This window comes from Cyrtonyx montezumae, unplaced genomic scaffold, assembly GCF_038088225.1.
Source record: "Cyrtonyx montezumae isolate F1298 unplaced genomic scaffold, pur_monq_1.0 scaffold_2, whole genome shotgun sequence".
In the NCBI taxonomy this organism is placed as follows: domain Eukaryota; kingdom Metazoa; phylum Chordata; class Aves; order Galliformes; family Odontophoridae; genus Cyrtonyx; species Cyrtonyx montezumae.
The window spans coordinates 19,257,913-19,274,893 of NW_027071936.1; positions in this window are offsets into that span (position 1 = coordinate 19,257,913).

Genomic DNA, 16,981 nt, shown 5'->3' on the forward strand with positions numbered 1-16,981 from the left:
TATCTAAGCAAAACATTAAAAGTACTGCAGTAGTCACATAGGTCAACCATCTCCAGATTTTTGGAAATAAAGTCAGAATAATTGTTAAGAGCAAAATTCTTGTGACATGCATCAATCCATCATTACCTCTATGTGGTGGTCAGTAGATCCTCAGTTACTAATGTGGAAAACACTGTGATGTGTTGTTGAAAACAAAGGTACTGAAGCAATGCAGGAATTGGTGCCACCTGTTAGAGCTGGTGGGGTTTTGGTCTGTTTGGTAGGCAGGAGCTGTGTGCAATGCAATCAAATACATGTTCCATGTATCTGGGCACTCTTAATGAGAATCAGCATTGTGTGCTTCAGATCAGTGCAAAAAATTCCCATTTGATGAATGGGTGTGTAACAGCGTATTTATCAGGATTGTTTTCTACTAAGCTCGGGCTGTTACTGATTGGTTTATATCCTGAATCATAGTTGTCTCTAGATTACTGTTTGGTGTAGTCTATTTAAGATGTATTCCAATCACTTGAAGTTACATAATGGGGTAAGATATTCACAGCTGGTCTGTAGTAGGAAGAGAGAGTGGGGAGGGAAAGAAGGTCATTAAATCTCACCTGCTTTTTGCCTTGCTAACTTAAGTCTGGACAATTCAAGGTCGAACTTCTGCTAAGTGGCACATGAAACTAGTGAGGCTCAAGTCTGATACTTTCCACAGCAACAACTGATGAGAGAAACTATGACATGTAACAGTGTTAGACATCGCAGCATGAGTGCTAAGTTGGTTGGGCTGATTGAGGCTTGCTCCTGGCTGAAATGGGTAATTGCTTTCAGATCTAGGTCCCCTGCAAGACTCCTTAATCTCTTTCCTGTTGTTCTCCAATGAGAATATAGGAGAGAAAATTACTGCAGTAAGAAAAAATCACCTGAAACACACCTAAGAGGGAGAAATTTCAGAGTTACTAAGTAGTGAAGGACAGTCAGTAGCAGATCATAGATGAGTTTGCAGTGGGATTAAAATAGCTTGAAAATCAACATTACTTCTGGATAGTGTCTGTCATAGGGAAAAGAGTTGTCCTTTCTGCTGATGTAGGCGCTACGGTTCTATCTAGGAGGGTTTCTGCTTTGAGTAGTGCTGAGAGAGCGTAACAACCTGGGAATCTTATGAAGGGAAAAGTCAAAGGCTACTTTATATATTGCCTAACATGGAGGTGTTTTCAGATACTTGAGGTTATAGGGAAGGAAAGTCTGTGACTAGGAATGGCATGTTAAAATAAAGGAAGGGGAAAAATTAAATATTGGGTGGAGTTATGTTCTGATAGTGTGACTTCAGTGTGTAAGGGTAACAGCAGTTTTGGGGAACAGTGTGCTGTTGAGTGTAATCTGCTGTTTGATTTGTGATCCCAACTAGCAGATTCATGAGGGTTTTTCTTTTTTTCCTTTTTCCTTCTGCCACTCAGCAAGTGATGTACGTACCTATATGCTGCTATATGTTAGGCATGGGCTGATAGAACAGAAAGTATCACTATGAGTATTGGCTTATGAGGAGTTCTGTTTCACGCTGTGTTGACTTGTCCCAGCTATGGTGGGAGTTTTATCAGGGACCTGCAGTCCAGGTCTTCAAGAACCTGAAATCTGTTGAAATAAAAATTCTGTTTCTGTTGTGTGAGCTCAGCACGGGGCAGTTGTACAGTTAAAATACTTATTCTAAATGCTTTCTAAACTAGACTACCAGGACAACTGCCGATGCTTGCATCTGCAAATGTTTTTCTGGAGAACAGTTTGATAGCACAGTGCTTGTGACTCATGGTGGGACGAGGCAGCATCGTGGCACAGGGATACCAAGTGTCGTGTGTGTGATACAGGTCAGAACTATTGAGCATCCAAAGCAGCTAAAGTGATTCAGTCACTTTGATTGCAGAGTGACTGCTGAGACTGCCAAGTAAATAGTTAATTTCTAGCACATATTTGGCTCTTGTGGCTGGCAGGCACCTTAGTTTCATGGATCATAACTGGTTTGTGCTAAAAGGCTGTAGCAGAAGCTTTTAAATAGAAATTAACAGGCACATTAACTTTTAGCATGCTAATAATCTGTGTTCTTTAAAAGGTTGTGTGAGTATTTACAGAGCAAAATGCCATGGTGAGCCTCGTGTTTTGCATACAGAGACCATGAAGACCACTCTACAATTGGTGTTCGTAGCTGTGGCAAAGCTACTCATTCATGTTAAGAGCTGATATGATGGCTTTATAATGAAGAAGGTGGGGGCAGGTTCTTCTCTTAAACTAAGGAGGTGGGGTAATAGGTTGTCATTAAGGTGCTTTGGGGATGCCTCCTCTATGCCTTCAGCTGTGGGAAGAGCTAGCAGGGCTGGTGTAAGCAAAGGAGGAAGTTAATGGATGTATGTGTTAGGGTTTTAGTCCCTTATCTGCCACCTGAAGAAGTATTGGTTCTTTTCACTTGTTTAAAGCGATGTTTTGGTCAGCCTTGCCCTCATTTCTGAACTCTGTCAGACAGATGTTATGTCTGTGGTCCCTGCCACGAACATCAAATAGAGCACTGTTAAAAGAAGCAGTCAAACCAATGAAAAACCCACAACCTCAGCTTCCCAGACTCTGGGATCTGATGCTCTGTCTTTTCTTTACTCCATGCCTTATGTACCTGCAGATTCTTAGTATGCTACCAAAGGAGGAGAAACAAAATGAGTGTGAGAACTCAATAATACCCACCTTGCCTCTGATTCTCTTTATTCTCTGTCACAGCTCTACCATAATGTAGGGTGTCTGAGATATATTTGTGGATATGCTAGCTGGTGCCTTGAATCTTAGGGAGCCCCTTAAAAATTTATAAATTTCTGATAGAAAGCAGGTAGTTGCATGAGCCAGCTAAAGCCATGCTTACTTTATAATGGAGAAGTGGCAGTGAATGCAGTATTGCTTGCAATATCCAAGAGGGATATGTACTCACCTGTGATTAACCTTTCTTGGCCATTAAATGTCACAGTTGGTGCGTATACATTGAGCAGAAAGAATATATATTTGTCAGTAAAAAGGTGACTGAATGAAGGAAGTCATGAAATGACATTTTTTCAGTAGGTTTGTCATAGCTGGAGCGTGGAGGAAAATTGCTTTCTGTAAATCTTGGCCCAACAGAACAAAACACACATTTCTTTCCAGTTGGGAAGCCATACTCATAGACATAATGAAAGCACTGTGAGCTCTGACTTTTGCAAACTCTGATAGAAACCAATCTGCAATCTTGACAGATATGATCTTTTGCAGGATGCACTGTTCATTTACAGCAGCTAGAGACCTCAATTAATTTATGAGTGAGGACAGCAGGCTGTGAACTCCCCAGCTCAGCCTAGGTGGAGATGTCCCTGTCTGAATTTATGTTCAGGTAATTAAAAAAGATTTATACAAAGGTTTGCTTTCATTTTGAGAGTAGATTAAAATTCTAATGGAAGCCATTTGTATGCATTTGTTGAATTGAATAATATTTATTGCTGTATGAAAAGGAGGAAGGGGTTGAAGAAAAACACTGAAAAAGTTTGCTAGCAATAAAGTTAGTGAGGCAGGAATAAGTAAGTATAGAGGCAGAAACAGCCTAAACCAGAAAGCAGTACATAGTAGAGCCTGTAGAAAGCCTACTGTTTTATAAAAACAAAGCAATTTACACCTGTTTCTGAGGAGATAGAAAATAGGATGCTACCCAGTGTGCATGGTTTCTCTGTTCTTTAATCTGTCGGTGTGATATTTCTTAATGCTTGAAAAGAAAGCGGCTTCATTGTGCGCGTGATGTTTGCAACCCAGAACATGCCCTCTCGCTCCCATGGTAGTGTGATTTTTCACAGGGGTGTCATAAAGAGCAGTCCCTTTACTCTTAGAACGAGTTTGGGAAATCTTGCAGGTGACGTTAGAGCAGGAATTCCATTGGAGTGGAAGATATTACAGGGCTTATGCATCTGGACCCAGTTAACTCATCATCTTTAACATCCTCAGTGTGTCTTCTTGCATTGCAGAAATTGGTCTAGATGACCTTTAAGGGTCCCTTATGTGACTTAAACAATTCTGTGATTTTTGTTTGGTTGTGGTTTTGGATTTTCTTTTGATGGGATAATTAAGACACCACCCACTGTCCAGGAGCTGGTATCTCTTTACTCTGTACTAGGGGATGAATAAGCTGGAAGAATATTCATCCAAGGGTTGCTCTAATTTTACTTAGCAGTCAACTTGTTTGAAGTGTGATCAATAGTTAACCTGTGAGGGTTTTGTATGAAAATGAGTAAGTAAAAATTTGAGCTGTTCTTGAAAAGAAGCTTAAGGACATAAATTTACTTTCGTTAGCTGACGTGGTAAGGAGAATGCATGCCCTGTCACAGCTATTGACAGTGCACACAAGTGCACAAGTATGCTGCCTGTGCTCCTCAGAGCCCAGATCCTCTTTCCACATCTTAATGCAGAGGTTCAGGCAAATTGTTGGCATTGTGTTGATATAGTAGTGTAACAAAGCTTAAGTAAATGTTGTTCATGCCTGCAACGAGTTCACGTCATCCAGCTATGGGCAGCAGAGTAGAGGGAGGGAGACAAGAAGGGAATGTAAATAGCTCAGAGTGTCTGCTCCCTGTGGGATTCTGGGTTGGGCTATGGTAGGTAAGATTTGAAAACATTAATTCATTGTGGTCTTCAGTGGTCCTTGGTGATGTGTATTCTCCTGAAATGCTCAAAATACATCTGTTGGGAAACCAACATTGACTAGGAAGTTACTGTGTTTCTTCGAGGGTTCCTCATGCCATGTGTGTGAATTTAGTTCCGTCAGTATCAAGATAAAGTGACTCTTGATAAATATCTGAATTACAAATGAAGAACTAATGCAGGATATAGATATTCTGAAATAATCAGGACTAGTTGTGATAATATTAATGTGTTTTCAGGCTTAGTCAAATTAAACATAGAGCCAATGTCTGATTTATGTTGATTAGTAACTTATTTTAAGCTATGATTTCTCTAACGATCTCTTAAGTTCTATTAAGAGTTGCATCTACAAAAAGTAGTTGTTCCAGAGCATAGAACAACAGGAACGTGATGATTAATTTCTAAAAGACTCCAGATGAAAAGATTAAGCACAATTGTTTAAATTGTATCCATGTTTTGATGAGATTCCTTTTTCTATGAAAAGGTAAAAAGTGGGTTATTTCTTCAAGGAATAGAGCATCTGCTACGGATCTTACGGAGGAGTAAAGCAGCTCATACCCATTTTGATCCCTGCGTCTTAACTCTTAATGGTACTACTCAAGCAGCTGCTAATTTTGAACAGGGTATAAGAATTGAGTACTTGATGAATTACCAGAGAGTCAAACAATCTAAAAGCATTTCTTTTTTTAGGCTGTGGTGTGGCAGAAGCATGCACAAATCACTATTCCTTTATTGTACGACTCTTCAGAATGTAAATCTTTTCCCTCTGCCTTTTATCTTGAGTTACATTTCATTGAACTATACAGGGAATTTTGGGGGGGTGGGAGGATGTAAATTAATACATTGCTTTTTCCTTCCACACACATTCTTCATTGCCTTTAGGGATTTCATTTGACAAAGGCCTCGCTAATGGAAATGCAAATTTTCTACCTGTCACAGAGTACTTTTGACTCTGCTGTTTGTCAGAGCAACACATTCCTCAAAAGCCTGGTTACTTTGTCTTCTGGGAAGCCAGGGGATTTGCGTCTGCGCCCACCAGGGCTCTGTTTGACCTAGCAGACAGTAAGGAACACATTTATGTAAATTTGCATGAGAAATATTGGCCTATTCAGTTTTCTGCTATAAATAAAAAGCCACATGGATTGAGAGCCTTATTAGGCTTTGATTTATTATGGCCATTCATTCATTTCCTGCTTAGTAGTTTTGTTGCACTTTAATAGACAGCAACTACTTCTTTCATTTTCTAGTGATGCATTAGTGTTTTTAGTTCTGATAATACTCCATCTCATCTAATCTTATCTTTCAAGGGTAGTAGGAAACCATGCATGTTAAAGTGGAGAAGACTTGACCATGTGATTTAGATTAGAAAACTTCCTTTGTCTGTGAAGTTCCATTCTGAGAAGAGCAGACTGCCTCAGCAAATCTTTTAACAGGGGAACCATGCAACGTGAATATACAAACTCAGATTTCTAAGGCAGTGAATAGAGAAATGAGACTTTATTTTTCCAGTTTATTTATATATATATATATATATATATATATAAATATATATATATAAAGCTCTTCATATCCCCTGTGACAGAAGAACTTTTCACTTTACTTTTTTTAAGAATTCAACCTCTTATTACAGCCTGCACCTCAGCTGCCCCAAGAATGCTGTGCTTAGGGCAAAGCAGTGACTGAAAACCTCATGGCTTTTAGGCAAGCTTTAAAATGCCCAGTGATTAGGGATATCCAGGAATTTGTGTGCCATGTGTTTAGTCCAGTATGGCAGTGCTATCAGAATGTTTTTAACCAGTTATCCGACCAGGTTTGGCAGCCTTCCTTTGTGAACTTTCTAGTCTAAGCAGTATGTCCTGTTCTGTGTTTTCTCGCTCTTCTCACCTTGAAAGCAATGCCCTCGTGTCATCACACTGCTTTTATTTATCCTGCCCTCTATTTTCTCCTCTAATTTTGCCTGGTTCTTTTCTTTTCTGGAGGGCTCTGCTCATTCCTGTGAAACCGTAGGGTTTCTTCACCTCTGTCATCCTCGAGTGTTGCATCCTGACCTGCTCATCCTTCTCTAGTGCCCTTTATGTGCCCTCTCTCACTCACTGTCTGGGCTCCTTCCCAAAGGGGAAGGGCAGACTTTCTTCCTCTGACACAGCTTGGCTCTGAGGTGGAGGAAATAGGGGAACTGATGTCTAATGCTCATACCTCACCTCGGTAACTTCTGCAGCTGATCAACACGTTGCTCTGTGGCCCTGTTAAAAATGAAATGCCATGGTGTTTTTCCTGCTTGAACTCAGGTGTTTCTTGCTGGCATTGCCTAAATTCCTGTTCCACATTACAGTGAAAGAACAATAAAGGAGCTGAATGTCCAACATATGTGAATGTATCTTTTTGCTTGCACAGGTCTTATGGTACAAGAGACAACAAAAGGCTTAACTGCTTAGTGCATTTCTCACTTGGTGATGATGGTCTTTGTGAACATATATTCTTTCCTCTGCACAAACCAGAGCAGACTGGCAGCAGCTGGTGTTTTTAGACTGCTCTTTCTGCAAAGAGACATTTCTTTTGAAATGGATGATGCTTTCTGAGGCAACAAAGTATTTACTTAGCCGTAGAGATCATAATGTTCCATGGTTTATTTGAATTATTAAAATGCAATACTGCACAATAATCATTATTGCACAGCTTCAGAACACTTACTGACAATGTGGTCTTGGCAAAGTAAGCACTAGTCTTTTTAATGGATAGTTGTTACAACAGAGAAGGGGAAACCTGTGTTTCAGACTAAGCTGTGCTTTTCAGAGGGGCAAAAGGTATCGATCGTAATATCGATTCCATACGGATTTTTATTGTTGCCTTGTATTTTTAAAATAACTTCCCTCCTCCCATCCTCTCTTAACAGATCACATGTCACTTCACTTTTCTTTCCTTGAAATAACACTGGAAGCAGACTGTTGACAGCTGTGGGCTTCTGCGCAGTCAGCAGTATGGGGGAACAGTATAGACATGAGCAAAAGTCAAACGGTCTCTCCGGAGCTCCAACCCATTAAAACAATTGCTAAGGGCGCAAGAGCACAATAAACATCTGCGGTTTGTCTCCCCAGCATACCGCATGCCTTTCAGTTTGCCTCTGCTTGGAAATGGACTTGAATTGTCTGATTGGACCCAGATGTGAACTTTCAGAGTCCAAGGCTTTTCAGAGCTTAGGTTTTGGTTCCAGGCTGAGACTGGGAGGAATTGTAAAGTTAGGTTCCAGATCAGCACTTCCTCGAATCTGAGACTGTTTTAACAGTCCTCTTAACTTCTGGCTCTGCTAGGAACTGCATCTTTGTGAACATGCTGAGCTTCAAGACAGTCCCCAGTGCTCACTGGGACCAAATGCTCCAATGAAGAAAGTCAGCATCTTCACGAATCACCCCATGCGGACTGTCTTACTCATGGGTCAATTGCAGTGACTTCTTGCTTCATTAGCTCAAGCTTTTGTGACCAAGTATGTATTCCAATTTTATTTTAAAGAGATACTTTAGCATCTTAAATGACGCCACCCTCGATATAGAAAACAACTTTTCATGCACGTACTTGTTTGTCATAGTCTGATTAAATAAGATCTTTCAGTTACAGAACTAAGTTATCTCCACGATGACCAGCCAGCTGTCATAAATAGGTTAAACAAAAAGAAAAATGAACCAAAACTTTGTAGAACTGATTTGGTAGAATCCAACACAGATCTGTTGAGTTTAGGAAAGGAGAACACTATGTTTTTCTAACGGATATCACTCATTGGTAATTCAGCCCAAAGGATAAAATATACTTTAGAGGGTTAAGCAGAAAAGAAACAATTAACTTGTTACTTTAAATTAATTAAAACTATTTGAGCAGAAGAGATGAGAACAAAGATGTTGCAGTAACTTAATAGTCTGGTAAAGGTAAATCATCCAGTGTTCAATTTACCTGTAACTGCACTTGTGCGCTGCGATGGAGGATGAACACGATCTTGTTAGCAGTAATGATATTACTCTTAAGTCTTTGCTTAAATGCTTCATAGAGGAGGAAGTGAGAGACAAATAACATCTAAAATAGGTTGGAATAGCAAGCCATGGTTGTAGCTGAGCACCTCACACTGCATGAACTTCCGTTCAAAAAGCTCAAAGCTGAAATCATAGGAAGGAGCACAAACCCTTTCCAAGTTGGAGCCACGTCTCCTTAATCAGTTGGAAGATTATTTCAGTGCAGCACAATCACAAGCTTAATTTCCTGGACGCTCACTTGCGTGCTCTGTGATGGTGGCTGAGAACACACTAAGAGGCGATAAGAAAGGCGACAGAAAAAATTCACTACAGATGGCAGATAACTTGTGTTTTAGAAAAGAAGGCAGGCTGTAAGAACGGTCCTGTAGTTGAGGAAGAAATGTATAAATGGATCCATGCATTATCTGTGTCTGGGGGATTGGCCAAAATGAAAGAGTGGGACCACAGGGCGTTCCTTCTAGGGAGAGTGGACAGGGCAAGGATATTATGGACTGAGGATTCTACAACAGAGTATGGGTGGATGGCTGTCCTGGATGAACACTGTCACAAAGGCACTGTTTGCTGGGGGCTTAAATAACCTGAATAGGGAAGCTGAGTGTCTGCCTGTTCGACGATATGTGCAAGTGCTGCAATTCTGCCAGGCAGAGCTGGTGTATCTTTTCTGATCACGGTCTGAAGATGGTGCTGGAAAAGAAATAATGAATAATCCCAGAAGGAAACAGAGTAAGGGTAGAGAGAGCAAAGCAATTTAACATCATTTTTATTCTAAAAAGTACTCCGCATAGATACTGTTTTAATTGCAGGACTGAATTCTGATGAACTGCTGTTGGAAGAGGACTAAAAATAATGAGATGTTAGGGCTGATTCTGCGTGCTTGGTGCAGAGAGGAGAATGGGGCCTGTTCACACCTCAGCAGTGAGGGGACCTCATCAACGCAGCAGAGACACGCTGAAGTGTGCAGGGAGGGAAATGGCTGTGCTCTGGCTGTGGGAAAGCAGTGCATGAGAAAGCTGACCCACATGGGATGAGTTACTGCCAGAAGGCTCCCAGCTGAGGAGACTGTGATCTGGCCTAATCAGATGCCTGGCACCTTCTCTCCCTGCAGTGTGCAGGAAGACGACCCTCACTACCAGCAATACAAAGGATCAGTAGTGATGAGACTGCCTTTTCCAAACACAGCCTGGGCAGCGCGTGTAATTCTTTTTGTCGGCTCTCAGTGGCATTACCTTGAATATGAGGAAATTAAGGAGAAAAATTGCTATGAGCTTTGTAGGCCCTTTATCGCTTTAATCTCTTCTTCTCTCTGCTTTCTATTTTCCTGTCTCTTGTCATCCATCTTTGTAGAGACAGTGACCAGGTTAATCTAAATAGCAATTCAGATTTGTTAGCAATTGATTTGATTTCTGCTTTCAGAAACTGTTTGAAATCATCTAAATGCATTATTTTAAGCAGGACTAAGTTTTCAGTGCAATTTCTGAGACAGCCAGAGCAAGAATTCAACAGATCTGTGGGACTAAGATGTAAGAAAGAGGGAAAAAAATACATGGAATGTCTATAGGATGGAAAAGTAGACTGTAGCTTCAGGATTCCCTTTTAGAAGGACTCGAGAGAAGGGCAAGAAGGATAACACCCTGGAGCATGTAACCTTACAGAAATTTGGCATGGGGTTGTTACGGTTTGGTGTTGTAAAACACTCTACAGATGCTCGCTGAGCCTGTGGATGGTTAGTGCAGAGCCTGCAAGGGCTGCTTGTGTTAAGTTGTATTGATTGCTTTGTGTATAATTTAATAAAGTTGAAGCCTGCTTGCTTTCTTTGCAGCTATGCACTGCTTCTGTCCTTGTTGGAGTGTTCCCATGGCAATCGTGGGCTGGATTTTTATTAGTTTGATTTACTCGATAAATAAATAGAAAAATAAAACAAGATAATTATCCAACAATGAATAGCTACAGTGTGAACAAAGTGAAAACTACACCAAAGACCACTGGCAATAGGTGACACTTCTAGTTTAGAAGTAATGCAGAGGTTTCCAGTGTAATATTTCTGACCTTCATTGGCCCTTCCTTCATTAGGTGTCAGGCTCTGTTGTTTGTGTGAGTTTCACTGCATACAAAATGTCTCTCCTGGCTTCTCACGTTCATAATGTTATTGTTTTTTAAACAGTGGCTGTGGTTTTATGCTCTCCTACTACTTCACCTGAACAGTTACCCGTGCTGGGAAGAGACCTCCCTCCTCTTTCCCCTGAGGGGTGGTAGGAAATCCTGTGCTAATAAAGCAAACATCTCTGCTTCACCTGAAGTTTGCTCTCCTAACAGACTGTTCCACGAAGACGTGGGCAGGCTGCCAATGGGTGCCCAAACCCCTCAGAAAGCCACTTTGCCAGGAGATACAGAGAGTTGTCAGGGATCCTAGTAGCCTTGGGGCAGTTGGAAGTGCAATAAAGGTGCCCTTTGGAAGGGATACTGTGGCACAGGTTCTCGTGGCAGACTGAGAGAAGACTAGGCAGGAAGAGCTTGGTAGTAAGTTTGAAAGGGAACATATATGATGCTTAACATACAGGAGCATAGGTCACTTCTTTTACAATGTGTTTGAATCAGTTTGCAGCGCACGGTTTATAAATGCTGGGAGTCTGGGCCCCTGCTGTAGCAGTACGACATTTGGCACTGCTCAGAATGAGAGAGTTGTAAGAGGCAGTGTGTTCAGTGCTGACAATAAAATTTGACACGGGCTTCCTCAAGTGCTCGCTTTAAGGTCTGAGTGCCCCTGACAGCTTCCCATTGCCCACATTGCTCCAACAACCAGTGGAAAACTAGAGAATCTTTGTTGTGACTTTGATACCCTTGGGACAGGAGGTGCAGGGCAGAAGTGACTGTTTCTGAATAGAGTCAGTCCCAGTTGGCTGCAGGGTACTTGTGTTTCAGTCAGGGAACATTTAAAATCCTGAACTTCCATCAGCTTTTGTACAAACTAACAGGACAAGAAAAATATTTCTCCTGAATGTTCAGGGCACTACTAATCAGAGCCTGCTATGCAGGATGCACCCAGTGGTGTTCAAGCAGCATACTAAGCTGTGCTTTTAATCAGAAGTAGATAGTTATCCCTTTGAAGGTCTCTTTTTCTTTTTTTTCTCTGGAGTGCAGAACTTGGTAGGAGCATCTGCTGAATTGCTTAAGACATGCCTAAGAACGGAAGGCATCTAAACTGATGTTTGGAAACCGCCTTGAAAGCTCATCGAAAGGCAGCTGTAATACAACCTCAACGTTTGTGGCTTTTACAGGGAATTGAAGTTCCTGTCTCAAATCTTATTTATTTCAGAGTTATGTCAGCGCTTTAAGTCTTCCACCGCTGTCAGTGGGTATGCTTTTAAAATCAGGGCTCAAATGTCAGCGTCTTTGTGGAGAAACTATCATTATGAGAAGACTCCCATGATGGCAGCCTGTTCCCACCATAGAAACTGGGAGGCCTAGGGTCTGTTTCTTGACTCTGCTTTTGGCCTGCTGTTGCTTGCAACTCTTATAATGTCTCTGTAAAACGGATAAAGCTTGGCTTCTTTTGTTAAATGTTACGAGCGCTTCAAAGATGTTTCAAAAGAACTAAGTTTTATTAAGAAGCTCGGCTGTTCTCACCTGCTTCTCTCCCCTGCAGTGTGAAATATTGCAAGACCTGTGGCCTTGGAAAGTACATAGACTCTCTCATGAGCCTATCATTGCTGCTTCTGGGGCCAGCCTGCCTGGCAGGAGCTGTGAGCAGCAGGCTAGTAATTGTATAATTTCACACTAGGAAACTTCCCCCTACTGCATAGGGTAACAGCTTAGACAAATACTGTTCTAGAGTTACTACAGCCCGTATGAGTTTAGGAAGGGTACAGTGATCAGTTTCATCTTGGCTTTCCCCAGTAGAATTGTGAGAGAATGTGCCCTAAAATAATGGGAAGAAAGCTCTCAGGTGTTTCTTCTTAGTCTGGGGAAGTAGTAAGTGCTCTATATGGCATGTAGATCATCAAGAAACTATTTAGCAAGATTTGCTTGCTGGTCTTGTGAGCGTGTGGTTGCACAGGTCTTCTCAGCCATTTGCAGTGCGCTAGGGAGAAGCTTGTTGGCTTGGGTATGGGGGAAAGGACCCTCGACCTTGTTCATTTCCCACTTAGGAGGCTTGTAAATGACAAGCAGAAGTTTGTTGTCCTGCTGAGAAGGTGGGACAGCCCCTTACATCTCAGCGAGCCCCACTGCCCTCTGCCTTGTGGAGGTGTACTAGGGAGCGAAGGTGGAGAGAATGTCCTGGGGTGGTGTCTGCTTGCACAGTCAGGCCTTCTTCCCTGCTCCAGCCCTTGGGACATTGCCTACTTTGTGCCACACTGAGGTACTGAAGCTTTCTTCCTGACTGTTTTCCTTGGTAGCTGTGAAGGAAGATTTGTTTTATTTCACCAACGTTTTCCTCTTTAGCTGGTACTTTGTGTTTGTTTTCAGCTTTTCCTCTCCTAATCAGGGCTGTTCCTCACCATGCTGAGGCTGCCCACATCCCTGTTGCAGGGAGCCTGGCTGCTTTTGTACCTTACCTGTGGCAGGGCATAGGCTTTTGATATGTGCCACAGCATGGGCTAGAGTATTTATTTTTACTCTTCCTGAACAAATCTCTTTGGAGATCTTAAGCCTGCAGTGTGGTGCACAGAAGCTGTTTCCCCAGGAAGTGATGATAAGAGTCCCTCTGAGCTGGGCACAAAGCCAAGTGGTTTCCTGCATCTTCCAGGTCCCTTTAGGTGCCAGAAGCTCCTGGTTTGGAACCCTGTACAAAGCCTGGGTTACACTGTTTGTGCTGTCCTCTCTTCTGTTTCTGTCATTCCTTCCTGTTAAGAAAATGCTTGTGCTACATGTTGCTTAAACACCTTAGCAGCTAAGGTATTGAGTTGGGGTATACTCAAACGTGAATCACTAGGCTGTTCACGTAAACAGGTAATTAACAGTAGATTTAAAAATAAATCTGCATCTTGTAGTAAAAACTTCTAACCCTACAACACAATCCGGGAATCTGTGGGGAGAGTTTGTCAGATTCTAATAGGTCTTATCAATTTTGTACAGTGTAAATATTTTGACAAATAGAGCTGTTTTGATCAAAGGTTGTATAAATCCAATCAGTCTCAGTAGCTGAACCTGTGTGAACCCTCTGCAGGGGCTTGTATCACCTGAATTCCTATGGTATGGATAAAACCTGTGCCTTCTAGGTGTACGTACGCTTTTATTTGAGCTCCTGTGGCTGCATGTTGTGGTGGGCTAAGGCATGGTGTGATCTGATATAAAGTGTGGGCTGCAAAATCCGGGCTCACCAGCATTCCTTAAGTATGGGTTGTCAGCTCCACATCTCCCCGTGTTTGTCAGCTAGTGTCACATCCACAGCATTTTGGCTGAATGTTTCTTGTTTGCTCTGACTGAGAAATAAATAGAACTCTGGAAAACAAATGGCATTGCTTTACTGAGCTGCCGTGATTTGTTCACATGTCAGTGGGAATGAGGAAAAGCAAATCCCTTCTGGCTTGCAGATTTCTAGGTTCCTGTTTAATAACAGCCTAGGCCAACCGCTTTGAGGGCACTGTTCTATTTCTTGGGTTGTTGAAAGCACTTGGCCTTGTGCCTCGCGGCACCACATGGGGTATGTCTTAATAGACCTGAAAGGTATGGCGTGCTGTGACTTGATTTTATTTACATTTATGTAAATGTTGCCATGTTTATTTTAAAACGACTGAACTTCTGCAGTTGCAGCTCCAGGGTGGTAAAGGTCACTGAAAGGACAGTTAGGTTCCTATTGTCTCAATCTGGAAGACTTCACTTAAAATCATGCTGTTTGCCATTTCTCACTTTACTGAGCTCATCCACTGAAATTGTTCTGTTGTATTTCTCGCTTTTTCTGACTCTAGTTGGCTTTCCAGTGGCAGAATGACAGCTAACAGAGCTCTGGATAATATGGGGGGAAAAAGTAAGTGATTCTAAGGAAAAAAATTAAACTTTGCAGTGTGTTTTATTTTATTTAACTGCAACTCCTCAAGCTCGTAACTGACTGTGTTGGATGTCTGTGTCTCTAACATCAGAGCTTCATCTTGAAAGGACAACTTAAGTAGTCAGAAAAGGGAGCTTTGAGGCACTACAGGTGTAATGAGATAAGTCAGTTTCTGGCTTATTGTGTAGTGCTGGTCAGGAATTTTCTGTCAGAAGGTTTTTCTTCTCTCGTCAGGATCCACGGATTTGACAGCCGTTAGTAGAAATGTACCTATCAGTTTTGGCAGGCAAACCTTCTCACGCAGGAAAGGGAATCTCTGGAGAGGTGCAGCCGCCTGCCTGCAGAGCATCCCACTCACCCTGGTGCAGCTGGCCATCCTCCCTGGGTCCTTGGGGACTTCTGCTGGTGCTCCACCAACATGGAGACCTGAACTTCCATTCCTAGTAGCTCAGGTGGGGAGAGATCCAGGCTGCTATTGGCGTTATGTTCTTCATCTCCAGTTGTAGCTATTTTGTGTTCAGCTAGGAGACTGAATGTTTATTGGGCAGAAAAGGGTGCAGGTAACTGAAGCTGTTATGGGACGACCATTTAAACTGACCCTGGTAAGAGAGGTCCTGTCCTCATCTCCGCTTTGCACCAAGCCTGGCTGCATGTTCCTGTCTTCCCTCTTGGGCAGACAGTCACACTCATCTCATGCTACCTGCAGGCATGGTAGAGAACCAAGGTCCATGGGAGAAGGGCAGGCTTATTCTCTGTGAGTTGAGGTCCTCAGAGGAGCTCACAACAGGACAAGTTGTAAATAAGTGCTGGTGCACGTGACAGGAGTCTTTGGCTGGAAAGAGGTGGAGGAAAGGCCACTTGGAATGTGACTTGGGCTAGCAGCAAGCTGTTGGAAAGATACAGCCACAGCACCTCTGTATCTCGTACATGGGATGTGTATGTCTGTACAGAAGTGTGTTCATTCAGTCTTATAATTATGCATATATGCTTTGTTGCCAGTAATCAGGAGCATAGCAGACCCCATTCACCACAGCATCGTGTCCTGTCCCCTGCCAGCTGCTGTGAGTTGAAGTCTGTACCTACTAGTGCACAAAGAGTTGAGTGGGATTAATTCTATTGCACAAGGCTGGTTGGCACTGCCATTTAAAATACGTCCTTTTTTAAAGATAGTTAAGTGAGACTTTTTATTCAGTATATTCTGTGTGTGAAGGTGAGAGCCTCTTGGCTTCCAGGCACAGGGAGCAGGGAGATGCTAGGGAAGGTAGCAGGTATTTTGACTGGTTCATTGCTAATTATTGCTTCAGTAAACAACAGCTGTTCAGATGCAGCTCAGCTTCTTGCTTTGAAAAGATTACAGTGCCCAAACTGTAGTCTCGTATTATTGAAAAAAGAAAAAAATGTTATAATCATTTCACTCCCCTACTGCTACGGATTTTATGGGCCTTGTAGTGCGCTGTTATGTCAGGCATATTAATTGCTAGTGAGTCGATGTTAAGCAAATGGAACAGCTTTGTGCAGCGTTTGGACACTCGGTTATAGACAGTTTAACAGCGGTCTTCTGGAGAGACTCTGCATTAGTCTTAGATTATTTCTCAGCACTAGAGGAATGGCTCTTTCAAAGTAACTATAAAATGAACCGTTGCTGCCGTGCAATAGCAGTAATAAGCTGTTAAGGTACCTCGCGGAGCATGAGGTCAGAGGCAGTGTGTTCTTCCAGCCACCCAAGAAGCGTAATAGCAACTAATTAGCACAGCTCCTTCAGAGAGGGTATTGCTATTGTAACAGGAGGAAAGAAAGGCAGGAAAGTGCAAGAGGGTGGGGGTTACTGTTGCTATCTGCCCTTTAGATGAAGGAGTTGTTGGTATTAACGTAGCCGAGGGTGAAGGCCTGACCTAGCACTGCGCTGAGTGTCACTGATGTGCTCTTGCCACTGAAAAGAAAAATGGCCCTGTTCCCGGCTCCGTGCAGCTCCTGCCCTTCTGCTTTCTTCCCGAGGAGCAGGATTTATAGGGGCATCTGATTTGATTTATGGAGGAGTGAAATCACAAATTAACCGCCCAGGAGCACGCTCTGCAGCGCAACGCCAGCCAGCCCTTCCTCTCGTCTTTCCCTGCCGAGCTGCCCTTACCCTTTGGCGGCCGGCAGGGCGGTCGGCCCGGTGCTGAGTTCCTGCACCGGCTGCCAGCACCCGGCTGCACCCAGACGGGCAGCAGGAGCACTGCCCTGAGTCTGAAGCAGTTGGTCTCTGCGCTGCAGCGTTTTGCTGGCGGTGGATGAGAGCCACATGTAAAGTTTCTTTTGCACA